The following is a 25,517-nucleotide window of genomic DNA, read 5'->3' on the forward strand; positions in this document are numbered from 1 at the left end:
CTAAAGATGTTTTTGAAAAGCATCTGAGCAAACAACAAAATGATTCTGAAAAATATTTGGTAATGTAATAATGACAATGGGTTATTTCTTCTATCCGTGATCTCCTACAATATATTTTAAGCCAGATCACGTTTTTCCTTTGATGAAAACTCCACAGAGTTTTCATCTTGATGAAAATAAAATCCAAATTCCTAATAAGGCCGTACATGATGTGGGCACCTATTACCTCTCTGACATTAATACTTATTCTTCTCATGAATCAATCACTCTGCTTCTATCACACTCCCCAATCTGTGACGCTTGTAACTCACCATGCATGTGATTCCTCTAACCTGCCATCCATATCAGGGTCTTTGCATACTTCTGCTGGAAGGTTCTTCTCTAAAATATCCACTATGTATCCTCATTTTCTTTTCTTTTCTTTTTCTTTCCTTCTTTCTTTTCTTTTCTTTTTTTTTTTTTTTTTGAGATGGAGCCTTGCTTTGTCGCCTAGGCTGGAGTTCAGTGGTGCATTCTCGGCTCTCTGCAACCTCCGCCTCCTGGTTTCAAGCAATTCTCCTGCCTCAGCCTCCTGAGTAGCTGAGATTACAGGCGCCTGCTACCACGCCTGGCTAATGTTTGTATTTTTAGTATAGATGGGGTTTCATTGGTTGGCCAGGCTGGTCTTGAACTCCTGACCTCGTGATCCGCCTGCCTTCGCCTCCCAAAGTGCTGAGATTACAATCGTGAGCCACCACGCCCGGCCTGTGTATCCGAATTTTCTTAAGGTCACTAGTCAGAAGTCACTTTATTGGAAAGGCTATCCTCCATTTAATGGTGAAGACGTTAAATGGTACTTGTACTTCTTTCCCAAAAAATGATACTTTTATCAGTTATTTTACTACAGTACCTGGAACACGTAAACTTTCAAGAAATATTTGGTGAATGAATGCATGTTAATCTGAATTTAGTATTGCAGTCTTCATTACTAGAAAGCATTTACATGTTTTAACTGTCAGGGAGCAACGCTGGTAAGTGATTAATTCCCTATCAATAAAATGGATAGAGTACTATTCATGCTACATGTTCTCACAGTTGTGGCAAGGGTTATTAAATTGCCAACTGTACTACTAAACTTATATTAATGTTGTACTCATTAGTATTACTCTTGTTATGTTCAGAGGAAATATGGAATAAAAGTAAGATCATGGGCCTGGTTCAAATCTGAAATTCTGCTACGTCCTAGTTGGGTGATCTAGGTCAAGTTTCTTAACTCCTCTGAGTCTTAGATTCTTCGTATGAAAAATGGAAAAAATGCTAGCACCTACTTCTCAGGATTGTTTTGAAAAACAAATTAATTAATATATTTAAGCTTTTAGCACAGAGCCTAGTACATACTGTGTGTGCAGTAATTACAAACTATTACTAGTGAGTATAATAGGATGTGAAAATTCATGACATCAAACAACTAGAACCGAGATTTATACACACACACACACACACACACACACACAGACATATGTATACACACACACACACACAGACATATGTATACACACACACACACACACACACACACATATAATTGTTTTTGCAACAGAGTCTAGCTCTGTCGCCCAGGCTGGAGTGCAGTGGCGTGATCTCGGCTCACTGCAACCTCTGTCTCCCGGGTTCAAGCAATTCTTCTGCCTCAGCCTCCTGAGCAGCTGGGACTACAGGCGCGTGCCACCATGACTAGTTAATTTTTGTATTTTTAGTAGAGATGGGGTTTCACCATGTTGGCCAGGCTGGTCTCGAACTCCTGACCTCAGGCGATCTGCCCACCTCAGCCTCCCAAAGTGCTGGGATTACAGGCGTGAGCCACCGTGCCTGGCCTGCAGTAGGATTTTAGAGAGATGTGTTTGTGAGAGAGATTTGTGCCCAAAGGGTTTTATTTTAAATTTTTAAAATATTTATAAAATAGAGACAAGATCTTACTATGTGGCCCAGGCTGGTCTCGAACTGCTGAGCTCAAGTGATCCCTCCCACAGGCGTGACTCACCACAGCCGATCCACTCAAAGCATTTTAACTTAGGGAGGTGAGTGTTGACACAGACAAACCAATGCCATTGCAATATTTTCATGACTTAGATTTCCCGAGAGAAGGGGATATGCCCTACCACACAGGTTCACGGTGGGAAGCACCAGGGCTTGGCTTGGAAGCAGAGGCAGGAAGGAATGAGGAGCCCAAGCAACAGCCTTTATTATTAGGCTTTCCAAGGGAAAGGTCAGGCAGGGCAGGGTGAACAGCTTCACACTGGTAGTTTGAGTAATTACAGTAAGTTTGGAGCAACAGAGACTGCCTCTAGCTGTCTGGTACCCGGTGCTGGGTTGATTTAGGACAGAGAAAATATCAGCTTACTGTGTGAGAGTTAGATAAAGGAGGTGGATGCTTGCATAGGTAGGGTGTGTTCCTAAGTGAGTTGTTACTATTTGTATTAGTCCATTCTCACGTTGCTAATAAAGACATACTCAAGACTGGGTAATTTATACAGGAAAAAGTGGTTTAATGGACTCACAGTTCTGCATGGCTGGGGAGGCCTCACAATCATGGTGGAAGGCACATCTTACATGGTGGAAAGCAAGAGAGAATGAGAGCCAAGCGAAAAGGGAAATGCCTTATAAAACCATCAGATCTCGTGAGACTTATTCCTTACCATGGGAACAGTATGGCAGAAACTGCCCCCATATTCAATTATCTCCACTTGGCTCTGCCCTTGACATATGGGGATTATTACAACTCAAGGTGAGATTAGGGTGGGGACAGAGCCAAACCATATCGCTATTTTTAGGAATCAGCTAGTCCTGGGAGGAGCAGTCTTTCCCCAAGTCTATGAGGCCCCTCAAGCTGTCAAAATACTAGCCTGGCACAGTGGCTCACAGTTGTAATCTCAGCACTTTAGGAGGCCAAGGTAGGAGGATTATTTGAGCCCAGGAGTTTGATATCAGCCTGGGCAACATTGCAAGACCCTGTCCCTACAAAGAAAAAAAAAAGAATTAGCCAGGTATGGTGGCATACAACTGTAGTCCAGCTACTCAGGAGGCTGAGTGGGAAGTTTGAGGCTGCAGTTGGCAATGATCGTGCCACTGTACTCCAGCCTGGGCAACAAAGTGAGACACTGTCTCAAAAAAAAAAAAGTCAAAACATTATAGGATACAGAAAATTAAGACAACATGATTAATGTGTGTGTGTAAGTATGCATTAGCTTGTGTGAGTGTATACATGAGAGAGAGAACAAGAGAGAAAGAGAGACTATGAATACCCACAGCTTAGGGATGACTGAAGTAATTATTCTAGCAACGAGGAGTAAATTCTTCAACGTGACCTGCCGGGTGGTTGCTTATCTCCACCTTCCTTCCTTTCTAACATCCTAGTGATTGTTTCTGTCCCACATTCGCGCTATGGAAGTCATGCAAACAAATATAAATTAACAAATAGTATCGTTTGCCTTAGACCTGTAAAGAAAGGTCTTTTGGAGTCATTGCATGAAATTCCAGAATTCTTACTTGGTTGGATTTAACTTTATTTGCAGGAGGAATTTTCTCTGATGGGATCAGTCACTTGTGGTGTGATGTATCTTCATTTTGATGTGGATAGTCCCACATAAAACAATTAAAAAAACAAAAACAAGTAAATAAAAATCTATGTTTTTAAGATTCTATATGAGTGCAGGACATGATCAATGATAAATAAAACAGCCCCGTAAACAGCACAAGCCTCCCGAATTTAACTATAGAGGACTATACAGTAGAATTTTTTGTTATTATTTTTTCTCATCATAATTTCAGAAGTTGGGAGCATGGGGCTGACACAGTGCTCAGTGCCACGGTCATGGGACCAGGGTTCTTTTTTTCCACTTGGCCACCTCTGACATGCTAGCTTTCATTCTTGTGCATCTCACCCCATGGTTGCAAAGTGGCTGCAGTTCCTCCAAGCATCACACCTGCACTCCATGCAGTAAGGAGGGAAAAAACCAAAGGCGGTAAAGAATCCAGTTAGATGATTTGATCCTATTTTAGTAGGAAAGCACAGCTTCTCTGCAAGACCCCACCAGTAGACTTCGGTATAATCCTCATTTACCAGAGGCTGGGGAATGCTTATGTTTTCTATCTAAAATTGATCTCTGCAGCCAGGCATGGTGGCACATGCCTGTAAATCCAGCTACTCGGGAGGCTGAGGTGGGAGAATCACTTGAACCCAGGAGGCAGAGGTTGCAGTGAGCTGAGATGTTGCCACTGCACTCCAGCCTGGGCGACAGAGTGAGACCCTGCCTCAAAATAAATAAATAAGTAAATAATAAAAAATGAAAAATAAAATTGATCTCTGAAAATAGATTTGGTAACGATTTCATATCAGAAGAAAGAAGAAAGGAAGGGAGGGAGGGAGGAAGGAAAGGAAGGAAGGAAAGGAAGGAAGGAAGGAAGGGGAAGGGAAGGGAAGGAAAGGAAGGAGGAAAGGAGGGAGTGAGGGAGGGAGAGAAGGAAGGAGGGAAAGAAAGAAAAGAAGAAAACAGAAATGGAGGAAAAAAGGAAGGAAAGAAGAGAGTGAGAAAGAGGGAGGGAGGAAGGGAAGAGGAGGGAGGGAGAGACAGAAGAGGGAGGGAGAAAAGGATAAAGAATGATGAACTTTGCCAAATTACTTTTGTCAATTTCAGATGTGAAAGTGGCATTCAGCCTTGGATCATTTTTAATTTTGTTTGTACCTAATCAGATTGAGGTAGAATTTTAATTTGGTATTCCCAGAATTACCCAATTCCCATCTGGGTCATCATTATTATCTCCAAATATTCTCATGACAAGATTTCTAAAAATGTCTGCAAGTTTGCAGTGAAATTGTGCCTTGTTCTTAGAGTTGAAGAAATGCTACTGTTGCTGTGTAATTCTGTGCAGAAGAGTATTATCAATCACTAGAAAAAGCTTTTGAGAAAAACATCTTTAACGAAAAGAGTCCTAAAAGCACCACAAAGACGGTATCATACATAATGCAACTTGTTTTTTAGGTGCAACTGTGTGGAAAGCTCATTATGTGACTCCTAAATTCTACCCTGAAGGAACAGGTGCCTGCTATGGGAGTGGAATATGTTCATGGTCGGGGGATGTAACCTACCACGACCCACCACTCCTCTTTGACATCTCAAGAGACCCTTCGGAAGCCCTTCCACTGAACCCTGACAACGAGCCATTATTGGACTCCGTGATCAAAAAGATGGAGGCAGCCATAAGAGAGCATCGTAGGACACTAACACCTGTCCCACAGCAGTTCTCTGTGTTCAACACAATTTGGAAACCATGGCTGCAGCCATGCTGTGGGACCTTCCCCTTCTGTGGGTGTGACAAGGGAGATGACATCCTTCCCATGGCTCCCTGAGACCATGGGGACCACGTGTTACCCACCACAAACTTACTGTTACAACGGTCATAGGAGCAGAGCTCACCTGACTCATTCATTCCATTTGGGATAAAAACTGATGGCCCAACCCATTGTTTTATCCTCAGAAATCAGTTCTTTCAAGAGCTCGGTGAAATTAAAGTGGGCCCATAGAACAGTGAACCTGGAGGGGAGCATTTGTTGTATAATTTTTTTCTGGTATATAATTGTGCCATTGCCCAAGGAAAAGAGCAAATCAAGGTGACTTCAGCAGATTCTTGTAGAGCTTTTGTTCCTAGAATTCATGGAAGCATCAGGTCCAATGTCATAAGTTAGAAACTTCTGCTTGCAGATTCTATACCCAGGCATGCTAGCTTTCTAATAAATCATGATAAGTACTTAATTTTTTCATGAAGCAGAGGGTCACATAAAACTTGAAGTAGTGCTATTATAGTCAGTTTGACTTCTTGATTTTCTCTCTTTCCTTCTTTTCTCTTCCTGTCCGATACACATCTGGTTATGAGAAAAAATGCTGGGCTGAAGTTCTTGACTTTGCTTCCTCGTAGCTATATCATCGTGGAAATGTCTCTGTGATTTGGTTTCTTCATGTGTAAAAGAAGGAAAACCAGTGTCTACTTCACAGAGTAGCTATGAGGATTACATGCATTAATTAATGTGAAATCGCCTTGTGTAGAATAAGCAGTCAATAAATGTTATTATTACAAATGTTGTTGTAAGCATCATCAATTGCAGTTAATCATGATTCCTTAAACACAAAATAAGAAAAATGGCAAAGAGTCAACATTTAAGAAAAAATAAAGAAACATGGCTAAAACAATTATTTAATTGAAGAAAGACATTTGGCAATACACATAGGAAGCAATTCAAAGCAGGATAAACAAACATAAATCCAAAATTTGAAGCATTTGTGACTGCAGACTACAAAAGACAAAGAAAGGATCTACAGATGGATGCAGGGCAGGTGAGCCCCAAATTGGGGCTTAGCCTGGGAGGGTTCTTGGCTTCCCTCAGGAAATAATTCAAGAGTAAGCCAGTGGTGGAAGCAACAGCTTTATGGAGAAGGTAGTGTCACAGTTCTGTGACCGCTCCTGCAGAGAACAGGAGCTCAGGGCACTGCTGCAGTCATATTTATACCCACTTTTAATTGCATGCAGATTAATGGGCAGTTTATGCAGAAATTTCTAGGAAAAGGGTGGTAACTTCTGAGTGCTCAGGTCATTGCCATAGAAGAGGCCAGTAATGCCCAGATGCTGCCATGGCAACGGTAAACTGACATGGCATGCTGTTAGGCGTGTCTTATGGAATGCTGCTTCCATGTTTTAGCTAGTCCTCAGTTTGGTCCTCTGTCTGCTTCTGCTTCTTCTTCTTACCATTCCTGGGCTCAAGCAATCCTCCTGCCTTGGCCTCCCAAAGTGCTGGGATTACAGGTGTGAGCCACCACATGTGGCCAACAATGAATGTTCTTTATTTTATTATACTTTATATTTTGAGATAGAGTCTCACTCTGTCAGCCAGGCTGGAGTGCAGTGGTGTGATCTCAGCTCACGGAAACCTCTGCCTCTTGGGTTCAAGTGATTCTCCTGCCTCAGCCTCCTGAGTAGCTGGGATTACAGGCACACACCACTACAACCAGCTAATTTTTGTATTTGTAGTAGAGACAGGATTTAACCATGTTGACGAGGCTGGTCTCGAACTCCTGACCTCAAGCCATCCACCTGAATCAGCCTCCCAAAATGCTGGGATTATAGGCGTGAGCCACCGTGCCAGCAACAATGAATGTTCTTAATATCACCAGCCTGTGCACTTAAACATGATTTAAAATGGTAAATTTTGTTATGTGTTATTTTACCGTAATTAATTTTTTATTTTTATTTTTTTGAGATGGAATTTCCCTCGGTCGCCCAGGCTGGAGTGCAGTGGGAGATCTTTTCTCAAAAACAAAACAAAACCCCAAAAAACGACCGAACAAACAAATGCAATAACAACATCTTTTGCAATTTTTGAAGTTTGAAGATTACTTATTTCACTCAGAGCTCCCTTGTATTACTTGTCTTTAATGCTGTTCTCAAATTTGTGTGTGTGTGTGTGTGTGTGGAGAGAGAGAGAGAGAGAGAGAGGGCAGCTAGCAGGTCCTACATCACCCCAAATCCATCATTTTCTCTTTATTCAATTCTGCAGTGGTGCGATCTCGGCTCACTGCAACCTCCGCCTCCTGAGTTCAAGCGATTCTCCTTCCTCAGCCTCCCCAGTAGCTGGGATTACAGGCGCCTGCCACCACACCCAGCTAATTTTTTGTATTTTTAAGTAGAGACAGGGTTTCTCTATGTTGGCCAGGCTGGTCTCGAACTCCTGACCTCAGGCGATCCACCCGCCTCGGCCTCCCAAAGTGCTGGGATTACAGTCGTGAGCCACCTCACCCGCCCCCATTCTGCTATTTCTTATCCCTCTTTACATTGCCGCCACACTGCAATGTAAATGAACCTTTGACCTAAATGAACCAATTAATTATGCCCCCACTTCACTAATGGGCCACTAGAGGGCGCCAGACAAACATTTCTCAACTACTCGGTCAATGCGTTCAAGCATGCCACAGGTGTTCTTGCCAGAGACTTGTCATTGATGTTTTCTTGAGCCATTAGAAGGAAATGGCCATGAGGAAAAGACTCGGTTTGTTTTATGTTAATCCAGGGGATATGATGGTAGACAGGTACCAATCAGATATGTTCATTTCAGACAGTCAAAGTAGCCAATCTGTCCTCCACAATTCAGCATTTTTAGAGAAATAAAAAATGGTGCTGAAACATGCAGAGTCTAAAACTGAATGTCTGCTTTTCAAGTTCTTTCTAATTATTGGCTAGGGAAAAATCAGTGTCACTTAACTTCTCTGTAGTGCAATGTCTCAACTTTAAAATGACTACAATAGCAAATGCTTCATAGAGTTGCTGCAAAGATTACATAGATAAATATGCTAAAACACAAGAGGCTGGAACGAGCACTTTAAGATGACAGTAATTTTATTTTATTACAAGAAAGACTGAGGTTGAATTTTCTTAACCCAGAACTTAGATTAGGAAGAAGTGGTCATTAAAATATACCATGCATTATTACTTATTATGGTCACCATTCTGTGCAATAGATCACTAAGCTTATTGCTCCTGGGAGGGGATAGATTTATTAACTTGCCTGATGTAATCATTCCACATTGTGAACATATATCAAAGCATTCCATGGTACTCTCTCTATATATAATATTATATATAATGATATATATAAAATATTATATATGATGTTATATATAAAATACTATATAAAATATATAAAATATTATATATAATGTTATATATAATGTATTATATAAAATGTTATATAAAATATTATATATAATATATTATATATAATATATAAAATAATATATAATATATATAAAATTTATCAATTAAAAATAAAAATAAAATGCTGACAAAATAAGAGGTGTTAAATGAATGTATAAGAAACATGAGGTAGCTGAAGTAGGAGTCTTACTCAAACCATCTGCCCTGATCTGTCTATCATCCCATGCTGGGACATGAAAAGGCACATATTCAGAGGACTGGGGGAATTGAGAGAGAGTGAAGGACAGACAGAGTCTTCATCAGGGACGCTCCCACACGGGAAGCCTCCTACCATGAACCTTAAAGACGTGAGTTCTGGAAGGTGTCTGAGAAGAGATTTTCTGTGGTTTTGCCAGAGAGCTGGCAACGAGGTGATGGGAGCAAACCCTTCCTTCATTAGTATATTTTCCAAAACTCACAGCATTATTTTGGAGAATTGTTAAGGTAGTAGGAGGGAGATTTAAGAAATAGCCCCAGAGTGTCTTTGTGTTCACTGCCCTGCATGTTTGCCAGGAAGAACATATTCCTCAGGTATTAGTCTCGTGCTGCTGATAAAGACATACCCAAGACTGGGTAATTTATAAAGGAAAGAGGTTTAATGGACTCACAGTTCCACATCACTGGGGAGGCCTCACAATCATGGCAGGAGGCAAAAGGCACATCTCACATGGTGGCAGGCAAGAGAGAAAAAAGAGCCAAGTGAAACCTCTTATAAAACCATCAGATCTCATGAGGCTTACTCACTACCATGAGAACAGCGGAAACCACCCCCATGATTCAATTATCTTTCACTGGGTTCCTCCTGCAACACGTGGCAATTATGGGAGGTACCACTGAAGATGAGCTTTAGGTGGGGACACAGCCAAACCATATCACCTTAGGTATGGAGAGACTGAAGAAATGAATGTGCCATTTTTGATCTTTACAGAGGGTTTCAAATTTGCAAATGTTCAAAAATGTTATCCCTCAAAGACCTTTGAGGAAAAAGTTAGTTGATTGACTCCAGCAAAATGGAATGTCATCCAAGAAAGGTGAGAGTAGCCAAGCACAGTGGCTCATGCCTGTAACCACAGCATTTTGGGAGGCTGAGGTGGGAGGATCGCTTGGGTCCAGGAGTTCAAGACCAGCCTGGACAATATAGTGCAATCTCATCTTTACTAAAAATTCATTTAAAATTGCTGAGTGTTTACTAAAAATTTGTTTAAAATTGCTGAGTGGCACATGCCTGTAGTCCCAGCTACTCAGAAGGCTGAGGTGGGAGGATCACTTGAGCCCAGGACATTGAAGCTGCAGTGAGCTATGACTACACTACTGCACTCCAGCCTGGGTGACAGAGCAAGACCCTGTCTCAAAATACTACTACTACTACTACTAATAATAATAATAAAAAGAAGAGAGTACACAGGAAGCAGTGCTGAATAAATAAATGTATAAAACAAAGTCTGAATGTGTTAGTGCACAGTTGTGAAAATAATCTGGAGTTAACATTTCACATGGGAGGTAATTGAAAGAGCAGAGAAGAAAGAGAGAATGAGCATATGTTCATGTTTTTGTTTCGTCTGGGAAGAAGACATAGGTAATGACTATCTTTATACTTGATAGAAAATATAAGCTTAAATACGTGCTGACAGGTGAAAGGTGGTTACCACCAGAAAACTAGAAAAGATGTGTACAAGTTTCAGAGCCTTAATGGGAAATGCGTGGATTGAAGAAAACCTGATTCATGCAATCAGAGGTGGGTGGGAAAGAATTACACCGAAGAAGCAGAAAATCTGATATATGTAAAAAAGGGAAAATAATATAAAGTGAAACTGCAGGACTCAATCCAAATATAACCATGATCATAATAAACATGGATGGATTAAAATTCCTTTAAAAAAGATAGGCTTTCTGAATGGGAAAATAAACATAAAATCCAGACATACAGTAGTGTAGGAGGCAGCTTAATTAAAAACAAAATGTTGAAAATAAATGGATGCATTTGATATGATTCTGTTCCACTATCCAATCTAAGTAATGATCAATTATTTTATAGATTGTTCTTCAGTTTTTTTTTTTTTTTTTTTTTTTTTTGGAGACAGAGTCTCCCTTTATCCCTCAGGCTGGAGTGCAGTGGCGCGATCTTGGCTCACTGCAACCTCTGCCTCCCAGGTTCAAGCAATTCTCATGCCTCAGCCTCCACAATTGCTGGGAGTAGAGGCACCTGCCACCACGCCCGGCTAGTTTTTGTATTTTTAGTAGAGACGGGGTTTCACCTTGTTGGCCAGGCTGGTCTAAACTCCTGACGTCAGGTGATCCGCCCGCCTCAGCCTCCCAAAGTGCTGGAATTACAGGCTTGAGCCACTGTGCCCAGCCTTCAGTTTGGTTTTGTCCAGTGTTTTCTCATGATTAGACTGAGGTTATGCATTTTTGGCAAAAAAATCATCAGAATTGATGTAAGTTTTCAGTGTGTCATGTTACGGAGTGCATGATGTCTGTATGTCCTGTCCTGGTGATGTTAAATTTCATCACCTGGATTAAGTGGTGTCTGTTGGAATTCTCCACTGTGAAATTATTATTTTTTCTGATCCAGGAAAGGTTAAGCAAGAGTCTGGCACCATTTGAAGTCTAATAAGAAACATTTACTACCTGATTTCTCTGAAGCCTGCTACCTGCGGGCTACATGTGCATAATAAAAACTTTGGTCTCCTCAACGCCTTATCCTCACCCAGACATTTCCTTTCTATTGATTACAGGTCTTTAATCAGAAAATCCTGGAATCCACCTACGACCTGGAAGTTCCTCACTTTGAATGGAATCCCACCTTTCTGGACTAAGCCAATGTACGTCTCACATGTGTCGATTGATGTCTCCTGTCCCCGTAAATTGTATAAAGCCAAGCTGTCACCCAACCACCTTGGGCACTTGTTCTCAGGACCTCCTTGGGGCTGTGTCGTGAGCCATTGGTTAAATGAATAACTCTTTTCAAATATTTTACAGAGTTTGACTCTTTTCACGGACATTAATTGGTGCCCTACACGTGGGGCCTCAGAAAAGACTCAGAATCCTTGACGCAGTTGCCCGAACCCGGAGCTAAGTTACCCGCAGGGCCATTGGAAGCCCTCCCTGGCTTTAGGTTTCTCCTCCAGTGGAACCGGTGAGTCCTCTGCAGCTCTGGACCTTCCATTTGGTGGATGGTCCTTGGTTCATTCTGAGCTGTTTTTCTACCTCCTTTTTATTTTTCTCCTAGGAAGTTGTTGTATAGGATCCTACTTTAGGTTTGGTGGTGCATTCTAAATGGTCTTCTCCACTGCCCTTTTCCCCCCAAATTAATGTCGATTGGCCTGTGAGTACATTTGCGTGAGAGACTGAACTGCCACTTTTGTGGCGTAATTTTGAATTGCCAAATGAGAGGCTGACCTCCTCAGCTTGGAAAAGAAAGGGAGTTTTGCTCCTCCTAGCCAAAAACCACCCCTGGGTGGTAGGGGTTGAGTGGGAGTCTCTGGGGGATTGACTCCTGCCATGATGTGCAGTGACCCTACAGGGAACCACACAACAAAATTAATTTTAAGAGGCTCATCCAGGAGACAGGTGTAAGAGCTGATCACTTGCTATGTTGAGCCCTGTCAGAGGTCTAGACCTCTGGAGAGAGAAACTCAGACACGTGAAAGGGTAGAAAGACTCAGTGGTGACACACAGTGTAGTCCCTCTCACAGCCAGCACACTTCAATCCACCCTACTAAAACCCAGGCCACAGTTTAGTTCCTCATTTTTAAATAAAAGTGGGAGACATAGCATGTAAGGATGAGGAAAGGCGGAGACAGCGACCCCCATTTGGGCACCCCTTTTGGTTCTCTGCTTCCTCTACTTGCAAGTATTTGTGTAAGTGGGAAAAGCTTGAGGGCATGCCAGGTCAAACAAGAAGCTTCCTGTTACATATTATGTCTGTGCTTGTTCACACTTTAAACTGCTGCACACATTACACCAGAGAAAATTCCAGCCCAAAGGTCAACCTGCAACCAATCAGTTCCTAAGTCCTCTATTTTGCTATTTTCTTTTCTGCCTACTTTAAATCTTCTGTTTACTTTTTGTTCTTTTCTTTTCTTTTTCTTTTTTTTTTTTTTTTTTTTTTTTGAGACAGAGTCTTGCTCTGTCACCCAGGCTGGAGTGCAATGGCGCTATCTACTGCAGCCTCTGCCTTCCAGGTTCAAGCGATTCTCCTGCCTCAGCCTCCCCAGTAGCTGGGATTACAGACGTGCGCCACCACGTCTACGTAATTTTTGTATTTTTAGTGGAGACAGGCTCTCACCATGTTGACCAGGCTGGTCTCGAACTCCCGACCTCAAGTGATCCGCCGGCCTCGGCCTCCCAAAGTGCTGGGATTACAGGCGTGAACCACCATTCCTGGCCCTTCTGTTACTTTTCCACTGCTGTTGAGATAGAAGTCACTGTTGGGATCCAACCTTTTTGTTTGTATAAACTGGTGAGTTTGTGTTGATATCTCTTGCTAGAGTTCTGAAGTAAAAGCTATAGGATCTTTGTGTGAGTGTGCATGCGTGTTTAGATGTGTTTATGTACATGCACATATGTGTGCACATACATACATTTTTTATGTGCTTTAGCCCTGAAGTGTCCAATTGGCTTCAAGTCAAAGAGCACTCATAAATTAAATAATAAGCCAAAACGCTTTTCAAGTTCACGTGACTTACATAAATCTTTAATAAATAAGCTGGCTTTAAAATTATTGGTACGATAGTATTAGAAATATCTTAAAAATTGTCAGCATACATGTTTGTTTGCATTTACTGATCAAGCAGTTTCATATTTACCTCTGACAGATATTATAAGGTGTCAAAATTTGCCATAAGGCTTACAAAACTATAAACCCAGCAACCCAGCATGAAACACAATAATCTTTGTTTCTGTACTTTTTGAGAAATAAGACGTTTAATGTTATTAGTGTAGTAAAAAGAGCTAAATCCCAAGTTATCAGTAAAATATCTATATATTTAAAATTTTTGCTTAGGCAAACACAGAAAATTCATAGACTATAAAAATGGTTAACAGGGAAATAACTTTAAATGATGACTATCAGAGTTTTCACAGATAATCTAGGTAAAAGATTTTATAAAATTAATTAGGTAAATGTAATGAAACAAATGCCTGTAAATAAATATAATTTAGAATCTAAAGTTAAATAATAGATATTCACTAAATGTCTGGGCCATTTTCAATTTAAATAAATTGTATTATAGAAAAACTTTTCTAAAAAATATGTTCTTATTCAAAGCTAAGTTATTTTCATCTAATTCCATGTTTATTTATTTATATTTTTTGAGATGGAGCCTCGCTCTGTCTCCCAGGCTGGAGTGCAATGGTGCAGTCTCAGCTCACTGCAACCTCTGCCTCCCAGGTTCAAGCGATTCTCCTGCCTCAGCCTCCCTTGTAGCTGGGATTACAGGTGCCCACCACCATGCCTGGCTAATTTTTGTAATTTTAGTAGAGATAGGGGTCTTGCCATGTTGGCCAGGCTGGTCTCGAACTCCTAACCTCAGGTGATCCACCCACCTAAGCCTCCCAAAGTGCTGGGATAACAGGTGCAAGCCACCGCACCCGGCCAGATTCTAGGTTTATTTAAGGGTTATTTATGAAATATGGTAAAAGGAACCAAGAAACAAGAGATGTAAAGAAAGTTAGGCTGCGTGCATTGGGTCACACCTGTAATCCCAGCACTTTGGGAGGCTGAGGCAGGCGGATCATGAGGTCGGGAGTTTGAGACCAGCCTGACCAACACAGTGAAACCCCGCCTCTACTAAAAATATAAAAATTAGTCAGGCATGGTGGCACGTGCCTGTAATCCCAGCTACTCAGGAGGCTGAGGTAGGAGAATTGCTTGCACCCGGGAGGCAGAGGTTGCAGTGAGCCAAGATCGTGCCACTGCACTCCAGGCTGGGTGACAGAGCGAGACTACTCCATCTCAAAAAAAAAGAAGAAAGTTACAAGGAGGTATTTTTTGGTAAGAAATGTTAAAAGAAAAATAATTTTGTATGAGAAAGAATCTTGTTGTTTAAGAGAGATGTTTAGGACAGAACAGAAAATCCAAGCAGGATGTATATGGTCTGTGCAAGTCATAATACAGTCTGTAAAAAAGGAATTCAAAAAAATTTTTATGTAATTAAGTTTGCTATAACTAAAAGGAAATTATAATCATTCTAGGTATTGGACTTCAATAATAAAAATACAGTAATGCCAAAGGAGATCATTGGTTAGAACAAGATTTTCTTAAAATACTGATGTACTCAGTGAAATTGCAAGAAGTTTTTTATTTTTGAATTCCATAATCTCTTCTTGAAATTCTTCAGATGGACATCCTAGGGGTTCCACTTCTGCTGCATCCTGCTTGCCTCAGAGCTTTCCCTCTTTTGAAAAGGCCTGGGATGGTAACTCTCTCCTTCAACTTTTGCTGGCTCCCGTAATTTTTTAAAAATTAGTAGTCTAAAGGAAGAGAGAGAATTTTTGAAAAGAGGCAAGTGAAAAATGTTACAGGATGTGCCTCTATCTGTGTGTCTGTCTATAAGTTTATTTATTGTCTGTTTGTTTGATTGATTTGTTTATTTTGGAGACAGGGTCTCACTCTGTCACCCAGGCTGGAGCGCAGTGGTGTGATCTTGGTTCACTGTTCCCTTGAGCACTGGGCTCAAGGGATCCTCCTGCCTCACCTCAGCCATCCATGTAGCTGGAACCACAGGTGCATACTATCTCGCCCGGCTAATTTTTTGTATTTTTTATGTAGAGATGGGGTTTTGCCATGTTGGCCAGGCTGGTCTCAGTCCTGAGCTCAAGCGATCCACCCGTCTTGGCCTCCTAAAGTGCTAGGATTACAGGCGTGCGGCACCATGCCTGGCCTTGTCTGTAAGTTTCTATCTGTCATGAGGAAGTAATATTTCAGTACCAAATTATATGAAAGAGCTCTAATCAAATGGCTTACAGAAAAGCAAGTGCTTATCAGACAACCAAAAGCTAGCTCAGATGCTTTTAATTGACATTCCTTTAGTAATCTTTGGTAAGACTAATTTGGTAAATTTAATTTCAAAATCCTGTCCAGTGGTTTAAAATCTTAGAGTCACGTTAGATGGGACTGTTCCCCTGACCTTGACCCCCTTCGTGGGCAGGAACTGGAGTGGCTCATGTTACTCAGCCTGCAGTTTGTGGACAGCTATGTGTTAACAGCTCAGTGAAGGGTCAAGGTGACAGCCTTCTGCACCTGTCCTTTTGGACACCGACTTCTTGTTTGGTGTCCAAGAATCATCAGGTCACACAAACTGAAAGATGATGAATGTGGAGGACTTTATTGAGCAGTGGAAGTGGCTCTTGGTGGAAGAGGAGCTGGAAAGGGGATGGTGTGTGAAGAAGGTGATGTTTCTCTGAAGCCTAGCCTTCTCTGGCTGGGCTCCCCTCCAAAACCACACCGTCTGAAGTTAGTCATGTTTATCTGTAGTCTCCAATGCTCAGTTACTTCTCTGCTCGCCACTCAGTAGCTTGTATCCCTGCCGGTCAGCTGCTTGTGTTGCTTTTTTCTTTTTCTTTTTCTTTTTCCTTTTTCTTCCTGCCAGCTGGTCTGGTCCTTATGGGCACAGGATAGGGGGCAGGGCAGGCCAAAAAGGCAATCATCTGGGCAGAGAAACGAGGTCAGCTGCTTTCACTAGGGCCGAGCTTCCAGACTTGAGGTTGTAGTTTAGCCGGGAGCCCAGCCATCCTGTATCAATGTTAGATTAAATTAGGCAATCCTAGGTTTTGCACTGGAAATTAGGGTTACTGGGAGTTGGAATAGTAGGAGAGTAAGATGTATTTTTGGTGAGATTTATAAAAACACAAAGATGTGGTTTTTGCCAAAGAAAATGTAATGTTTAGAGGCTATTTAAAGGTCACTTTAAAATAAATGGAAAATTATGTAGATAAAACTCATTGGAGAAAGAGAAAAATAAAGAGGTGGGGAATGAGAAACCTTTGACTTTTGGGTGGCCACGTGGTCACACATGGTAATGAAGTGGCATCATTGTCTGGGGTAAATACCCGAGATTCATTGTCTCATGGCCACAGAAAACGAGGACGTGGACACACAGAATGAGGTTGAGAGCAGAAGTTTAGTAGGCAAAAGAAAGAGAAGAGCTCTCTGCAGCAGAGCAGGGTCCTGGAGAAGTGGGTTGCTGCTTCTTTGCTGAAATGCAGCAAGTTTTATAGATGAGCTTGAGGAGGCAGTGTATGATTTACATAGGACGCAAAAGATTGGTTGGACCAGGTGTACCATTTGCATAGGGCACGTAAAGCTGGTTAGGACTAGATGTGTCATTTGCATAGGGCATGAAAAGCTGGCCTAATCTTTTTTTTGAGATAGAAGTTTGCTCTTGTTGCCCAGGCTGGAGTGCAATGGCGCCATCTCGGCTCACTGCAACCTCCGCCTCCCGGGTTCAAGTGATTCTCCTGCCTCAGCCTCCTGAGTAGCTGGGATTACAGGTGCCTGCCACCACACCCGGCTGATTTCGTACTTTTAGTACAGATGGGGTTTCTCCATGTTGGTCAGGCTGGTCTCAAACTCCTGACCTCAGGTGATCTGCCCAACTCGGTGCCTAATCTTTTATTATGCAGATGGACTCTTTACCTGGCTAGTGCCATGTCGCCTGTTTTTTTTTGTTTGTTTTGTTTTGTTTTGTTTTTTGAGACGGAGTTTCACTCATTTTGTCCAGGCTGGGGTGCAGTGGCGTGATCTGGGCCTAATGCAACCTCTGCCTCCCGAGTTCAAGCAATTCTCCTGCCTCAGCCTCCTGAGTAGCTGGGATTACAGGCATGTGCCACCACGCCTGGCTAATTTTTGTATTTTTTTAAGTAGAGACGGGGTTTCACCATGTTGGCCAGGCTGGTCTCGAACTCCTAACCTCAGATGATCCGCCCGCCTCGGCCTCCCAGAGTGCTGAGATTACAGGCGTGAGCCACTGCGCCTGGCCTCTGGTTTTTTACTGTACACGTGGTGACAAAGAAAAGGGAAGACGGAGCCTCCATGTTGAACATACCTGGCTTCCAGGTAGCCCTTTCCCATTGGCACAGCTGCCAGCATTTACCCATGCAAGCTTCCAGCTTGCTTATTATCTATGCCTGCAGCTCTATTTTCCAGGCTGCTCTTTGTTAAAAAGAAATGATTTGGGGGCTCCTTTTTAAAAAGGGAAATTCTGCCAAGGACTCTTTTACCCTCACTATCTGCCTGAATAATTTCTTTCTAGTTCCTCTATCAGTAAGGAGATGCAGCTGGCTTGTCTTCAGTCACTAAAGGTCAAAGCCACCAGAGGAATTTAGAGATGGATCCTACTCATAGTCCCAGGGAATTTAGTTCACTGGATGTATAGCAAATGCAAATTAATAAGGAAAAAGTGAACTATTCAGTCCCTTGCTTACTGCCTATGTAGTTGCTAAAACGAAAGTAAAAGAGTGCTGCCTTGGGCGTGAAGGCAGCACCAAGCTCAGATGTGGGTCGGTCTCAGATCAGGCCAGTGACCTCAAAGCTTCCTACACAAGGAAAAATTAAGCCACGTCAACCAAAAGTTACCTCTGAGACCTGTGATTACCAAGAAGATAGACATGTGGAGGAAGGGCAAAACCAAGTAACTATTAAACCCAGAGGGTATTTACGGGGCTGTTCAATCTTTTGGCTTCCCTGGGCCACACTGGAAGAAAAATTGTCTTGGGCCATGCATAAAATACACAAACACTAATGATAGCTGATGAGAAAAAAAAAAGGCAAGAAAATGTCATAACATTTTCAGAAAGTTTACACGTTTGTGTTGGGCCACATTCAAAGCCGTCCTGAGCCACGTGCGGCCCGCGGGCCGTGGATTGGACAAGCTTGAAAAGGAATTGGTTCATCTTCTAGATTGGTATCGTCAGCTTCCCGAGTTCCCTTTTCTAAAATGGGTTGTAAGAATGACTACTTTAAGAACAGTATGTTTAATTTTTTTTTTTTTTTGAGAAAGGGTCTCATTCTGTCACCCAGACTGGAGTGCAGTGGCATGATCTCAGCTCATCGCAACCTCCACCTCCTGGGTTCAGGTAATTCTCCCACCTCAGCCTCCTGAGAAGCTGGGATTACAGGCACACGCCACCATGCCCGGCTAATTTTTCTATTTTTTGGTAGAGATGGAATTTCACCATGTTGGCCAGACTGCTCTTGAACTCCTGACCTCAGGTGATCTGCCCACCTTGGCCTCCCAAAGTGCTGGGATTACAGGCGTGATCCACTCTGCCCAGCCGAGATGTTTAATTTTTAAATGCCACAGAAAGAAAGAGCATGTTTGGGCTGGTGCAGGGCCCGCAGCTCACTCACTATTAAACACTTGCTGATGAGTGTATGGGACCCAGATGCACAGAAAGTTTTTCCTGAGGAAATGGCCAGCCTGGTGGACTAGGTAAACACCCTACAAGGTCTGTTTATCCTGAAAAGGGGACTGCCCAGCCCTCCCTATATAATGCCAAGTGGAGCACCCTAGATAAAGCAGCCGATGTGCTTCATATGCAAGCCATGTGGGATTGGCTTCATGATGACCGGGATATTCATCAGCTGAATATGCCCATTACCCAATGTATTAGTCCGTTTTCATGCTGCTGATAAAGACATACCCGAGATTGGGCAATTTACAAAAGAAAGAGGGGTAATTAGACTTACAGTTCCACGTGGCGGCGGAAGCCTCACGATCATGGTGGAGGGCGGGGAGGAACAAGTCACATCTTACATGGATGGTGGCAGGCAAAGAGAGAGAGCCAAGCGAAAGGAGTTTCTCCTTGTAAAACCATCAGATCTCGTGAGACTCATTCACTACCACAAGAACAATATGGAGGAAACTGCCACCAGAATTCAATTATCTCCCACCAGGTCCCTCCCACAGCAATGGGAATTATGGGAGATACAATTCAAGATGAGCTTTGGGTGTGGACACAGTCAAACTATATCACCGAGGTCATAGTGTGAAAGGAAAATAAATCTCAGGTCCCCAAAATCACTAAGCCAAGGGAAAAGTCAAGCTGGGAACTGTGTCAGGCAAGCCTGCCTCCCATTTGATTCTTAAATAAGACAGCTACAAAGATAAGAAGCTACATACCCCCCTCACAATTTGTGCTTAACGAAATTCCTTGTGGACAAAGGACAGACGGAATTCAAAGTCATCCTTCCAAGGCTCCCCTGAGACAAATGCTTATCTGATAACTTCCTCTGCCCCATTGCTTATGTAAAAGTACAGATTCACGGAGCCAGCCTAAATTGTGTATTCAGTGGAAAGCTGATCAAGGACTCAAAAGAATGTAACCTTTTGTCTCGTGTCTACTTCTAATCTGAAAGCTCCCACTTCAAGTTGTCCTGAATTACTGAACTGAGCCCATGTATGTCTTACACATATTGATTGATGTCTCATGTCTCCCTAAAATATATAAAAGCAAGCTGTGCCCTGAACACCTTGGGCACATGTCGTCAGGACTTCCTGAGGCTGTGTCACAGGTGCACGTTCTCAACCTTGGTAAAATAAACTTTCTAAATTGACTGAGACCTGTCTCAGATATTTTGGGTTCGCAATAGATTCTCAGTGTATCAATGATGTTAGCTGAAGAACTGTGAAGCTCATAAATTTGGAAAGGAAAGGTTTATTTCTATAAATGTTGTGGTTCAAGGGTCCCCTTCTACAAGAGCACCCCAGGTGACATGACTCTTGCAGAATCAAACAATGGTTTGAGAAACCTTATCAAATTTGCAGTTGTAGCTTTCCCTCATGGGTCTTACAGATGCTACCAAAAGACTAGGGTGTCAACGAGAAGAGACAAACTGTAAATTTTTTTAAGAGGTTTATTCTGAGCCAAATAGGAGTGACCATGGCCGCCCATGACGCAGACTTCAGGAGATCCTGAGAACATGTGCCCAATGTGGTCTGCGTGCAGCTTGGTTTTCTATTTTAGGGAGACATGAGACATCGATCAATACATGTAAGACGTACATTGTTTCCATTCAAAAAAGGTGAGATAACTCAAAGTGGGGGATTCCAGCTCATGGATGGACAAGACACAAAAGGTTGCATTCTTTTCGGTCTTTGATCAGAATACACAATTTACATGTGACGGAGGTTGGGGGGTGGGGGTGGTGGGTAGAGGAATAGTGACTGATGCCTGTTCAGTGAATCTGCATGTTTGCGTAAACAATAGGGCAGGGGAATCTATCAGATATGCATTTGTCTCAGGTGAGCAGAGAGGGCTGACTTTCACTTCTGTCTCTCCTTTGACCCACACCTGTGAAGATAAGCCAAGGTGAAATTGAACAGATCTGTTTTAGGGTAAAGATCTTGAGGTCCACAAAAAATTTCTTTGTGGGCAAATCATGAAAGAGGTATGCAGCTTTTTGTTTTGTTTTGTTTGTTTGTTTGTTTGTTTTTGTCTCCATAGCTGTCTTATTTAGGAGAAAATGGGAGGCAGGTTTTTCTGATGCAGTTCCCAGCTTGCCTTTTCCCCTTGGCTTGGGGATTTTGGTTTCCTTTCACTAATTAACAAACAAAATTAATAAATTAACAAACAAAAACAGGGAAGGGAAAAGTGAGTCAAAGGGCTCATGCCAGAAGGGTGGAAATCTTTAGATAATTATTTTGTTATTATTATTAATTTTTCTTTTTTTGAGATGGAGTTTCGCTCTTGTTGCCCAGGCTGACATGCAATGGTGCCATCTCGGCTCACTGCAACCCCGCCTCCCAGGTTCAAGTGATTCTCCTGCCTCAACCTCCTGAGTAGCTGGGATTACAGGCACCTGCCACCACGCCCAGCTAATTTTTTTGTATTTTTAGTAGAGACGAAGTTTCACAATGTTGGCCAGGCTGGAATCTTTAGATAATTGTTAAGAAATAAAAGAAAAGGAAAATTGATGGAGTTAAAACAAAAGACTTTACAACATGATCAAAGGTTGGGTGGGCCACAGGGAGCCCCAACTGGTCCCCCAACATGAAGGGGCCCCAGGCCAGTTTTCTTCATTTGCCTCAGATTGGAGAAGTTTAAGAAAACTTGAGGCTGGGCATGGTGGCTCAAGCCTGTAATCCCAGAACTTTGGGAGGCCAAGGCAGGCGGATCATCTGAGGTCAGGAGTTCGAGACCAGGCTGGCCAACATGGTGAAACCCCGTCTCTACTAAAAATACAAAAAAATTTGCTGGGCGTCGTGGCACGCACCTGTAATCCCAGCTACTCAGGAGGCTGAGGCAGGAGAATCGCTTGAACCCAGGAGGCAGAGGTTGCAGGGAGCAGAGATCATGCCATTGCACTCCAGCCTGGGCAACAAGAGCGAAACTCTGTCTCAAAAAAAAAAAAAAAAAAAAAAAAAAAAAAAGTTTTAGAGCAGGAATGAAAAGAAGGAAAGTACACTTGGAAGACGGCCAAGTAGCTGACCTAAGAGATCAAGTGTATGGTTGACCTTTAGACTTGGGGTTTTATAGGTTGGCATGCTTCTGGAGTCTTGTGTCCCTTCTCCGCTGAGTCTTCCCTTGGGGTTGGGCTGTCCACATGCACAGTGGCCTGCCAGCACTTGGGAGGGGAGCATGCGCAGTGTGTTTACTGGAGTTGGACGCATGCTCACTTGAGGCGTTCTTCCCTTACCAGCTGAATGTTCCTAGAAGGTTACAGACCAGTTAAACTCCACCGTTTTGCTTCTCAGTGTGCATGCTTGAGCCCACTCACTCACCTCCTGAGATCGTATTGGGAAACTGCTGACCACCAGTTTTAGGTGTTTTCTATTTACTGGGAGACGGCCTTTCCCTGGTGCTGACTGTGACCAATTATTATTTTAGAGAGACACTTTAATAACCGCCTGATGCTCGCCTGACATTCCTGGTGGGGCTGGGGAGAGCCTTTCCTGCCTTGCTCATGCCTGACTAGCTACCTACTGTAACAATAACTGAACTCTTTCTACCGATTTCCAGTGAGAAAATCTATGCATCTATCTATGACCTGCAAGCCCCCACTTTGAAGTGTGTCACCTTTCCTGGCTGAACCAATGTCCATCTTACATGTATTGAGGGGTGTCTTATGTCTCCCTAAAATGCATAAAGCCAATCTGTAACTCAACAACCCTGAGCACATGTTCTCAGGATCTCCTGAGGGCTGTGCTATGGGCCAGTAGTCACTCATATTTGGCTCAGAATAAATATCTTAGAATGGTTTACAGAGTTTGACCCTTTTCATCAGCAGAGGCATACACTCTTGCTATGGGATGTTAACCGAAGCTAATGGAAATAATGGTGTCCAAAAGAGTTCCGTGATGAAACATAAATGGTTCATGTAGGACCTGCTACCTGGGGAATGCAAAGATAATATACAAGGAGGGAGCTTCTTTTTCCTCTTCAGACTGACTCTGTAACTATGTGAGAAGATTTTTGCCTTCCAAAGTTATTAGTGTGTTCATTTTTATCTCTTAGGAAAAAAGTGGCAAAGTTGGAGATGGTGTACACTTTCCTTTATTGCTTGACTGAGGTTAAAAATTTGGCCAGGCATGGTGGCTCACTCCTGTAATCATAGCATTTTGAGAGCCCAAGGCCAAGGATAGCTTGAGCCAAGAAGTTCAAGACCAGCCTGGGCAGCATAGCGAGACCTTGTCTCTACAAAAAATAAAAAAATTAGCTGGGTGTGGTGGTGAACACCTGTAATCACATCTACTTGGGGGGCTGAGGTGGGAGGATTGCTTGAGCTCAGGAGCTGGAGGTTGCAGTGAGCCAAGATTATACCACTGCACTCCAGCCTGGGCAACCAAGCGAGATGCTGTCTCAAAACAACAACAACAACAACAAAAAGAACAACAAAAAACAAAAAAAACTTGTATTCTATTGTCACCCATCAGATTATTTTTAACTAATTTTATTTTAATCACTTACTGTTGAGTCACCTCTGAGATTTTCTATTCCAGTGGCATCCTTATAAAATGAAGCTTCCTTGTCAACTGCACTCGTGATAACACCGAGCTTCTGCTAAGAAAAAGCAAATGCATAACTCTGTATAACCTATCTCCCATGACAGGGTCTATGCCTCGCTGTATTTAAGCATTCATTTTAGTTTTCAGCAATGTAGTACTTTCACCTACATTTTGTCAAATTCAAACACTTGCAATACTTCATTTATTTTTTCTGCATGTCCTTCATATTTTGGCTTTGCTAGTCCACTTTGGCCAAAAAGCTTTGATTCTTTAAGTATAGGCCTAAATATCCTATCTTAAGCATGGGTGTAATTTTCTTCTATTACCAACAGAGGTTCTTTTATAGTTTTTGAAATCACTGATTAAAAAGAAACAGCTCAAATTATATTCTACTGTAAAAATGATACATTCAGCCTGGGCACGGTCAGTCACATCTGTAATCACAACACGTTGGGAGGCTGAGGCAGGAGGATCACTTGAGTCCAGGAGTTGAGGCTGCAGTGAGCTGTGATCACACCATTGCACTCTAGTGTGGGTGACAGTGAGACCCTGTCTCAAAAAAAAAAAAAAAAAGATACATTCAAAGAAGTCAAAATAAAACAGTATCAAACCTATCTCCCTGATTGCAGCTACCTTGTTTTACGCATACGCCTGCAATCCTTTTACACCTATCACACACTAAAAATGTTTTACAGTTATTGTTATTGCACACAGAAGGCATCTAGGAATGTTTTAAAGAACCTGTCTCTCTGAAGTTCATCCTGCTTATCTAACTTGTCTATCAAGGAAATTATTTTCTTGATTATTATTGCTGAGAAAGACTGGGTGAGGTCGCTACCCCAGAATTAGCAGATGCAAATCAGGAGGAAGTGAACAGGCTGCAAATTAGCAAGTTCTGGCATGGGGTGAGGCAATGGCAGAAAATCGGTTTCCTGGGAACTATGCCCAGGAACTAGCCTGACATTGTGAGAAAGCTCCCAACATTCATAATGAGTTGCATATTAAATTCCAGGGGAGGGCACTGTAGGTAAGATGGACCACATTTGGAAATACACTTTTTCAGACGTTTTATTTAGGGAGAATTTCTGACATGTCCTCCGATAATCTGAACTTCCTTGATTTGCAGTTGTACATTGAGAGATCATTTCTTGGTCAAAATAAATGTTCAGCAGGTGTGAATGCTGTATCCACAACTTTTTTTTTTTTTTTTTTTTTTGAGACAGTCTCACTCTGTTGCCTGGGGTGAAGTACAGTGGTGTGATCTCAGCTCACTACAACCTCTGCCTCCTGAATTCAAGCAATTCTAGTGCCTCAGCCTCCCGAGTAGCTGGGATTACAGGCATGTGCCACCATGCCTGGCTAATTACAACTTAATTTTTAAATTTGGGCAGATTTACAAAACTATCAAGCTATTACCCTGCAGCATCCTTAGCCCTAAGCTTGTCACTACTTGTAATGTATTTTTATTTTATTTATTTATTTTTTGAGACAGAGTTTCACTCTTGTTGCCCAGGCTGGGGTGCAGTGGCATGATCGCGGCTCACTGCAACCTCCACCTCCTGAGTTCAAGCGATTCTCTTGCCTCAGCCTTCCGGACCACAGGTGCATGCCACCACGCCTGGGTAAATTTTTTTTTTTTTTTTTTGAGATGGAGTTTCGTTCTTGTCATTCAGGCTAGAGTGCAATGGTGCGATCTTGGCTCACTGCAACCTCCACCTCCCAGGTTCAAGCGATTCTCCTGCCTCAGCCTCCCAAGTAGCTGGGATTACAGGCATGTGCCACTACGCCTGG

The 25,517-nt window shown here is 42.4% G+C and overlaps 1 protein-coding gene across 1 annotated transcript in view; it reads left to right on the top strand.

Moving 5' to 3' along the window:
* The first annotated feature begins 11,805 nt into the window (after positions 1 to 11,805).
* Positions 11,806 to 25,517, top strand: part of ARSF (arylsulfatase F) — a 72,275-nt gene continuing 58,563 nt past the window's right edge. Inside the window, exon 1 of the mRNA XM_054676348.1 lies at positions 11,806 to 11,914. The gene's annotated coding sequence lies outside the window, so the exon portion shown is untranslated. The remainder of the gene's footprint in view (positions 11,915 to 25,517) is intronic.

This window comes from Pan troglodytes, chromosome X (assembly GCF_028858775.2).
Source record: "Pan troglodytes isolate AG18354 chromosome X, NHGRI_mPanTro3-v2.0_pri, whole genome shotgun sequence".
Taxonomy (NCBI): domain Eukaryota; kingdom Metazoa; phylum Chordata; class Mammalia; order Primates; family Hominidae; genus Pan; species Pan troglodytes.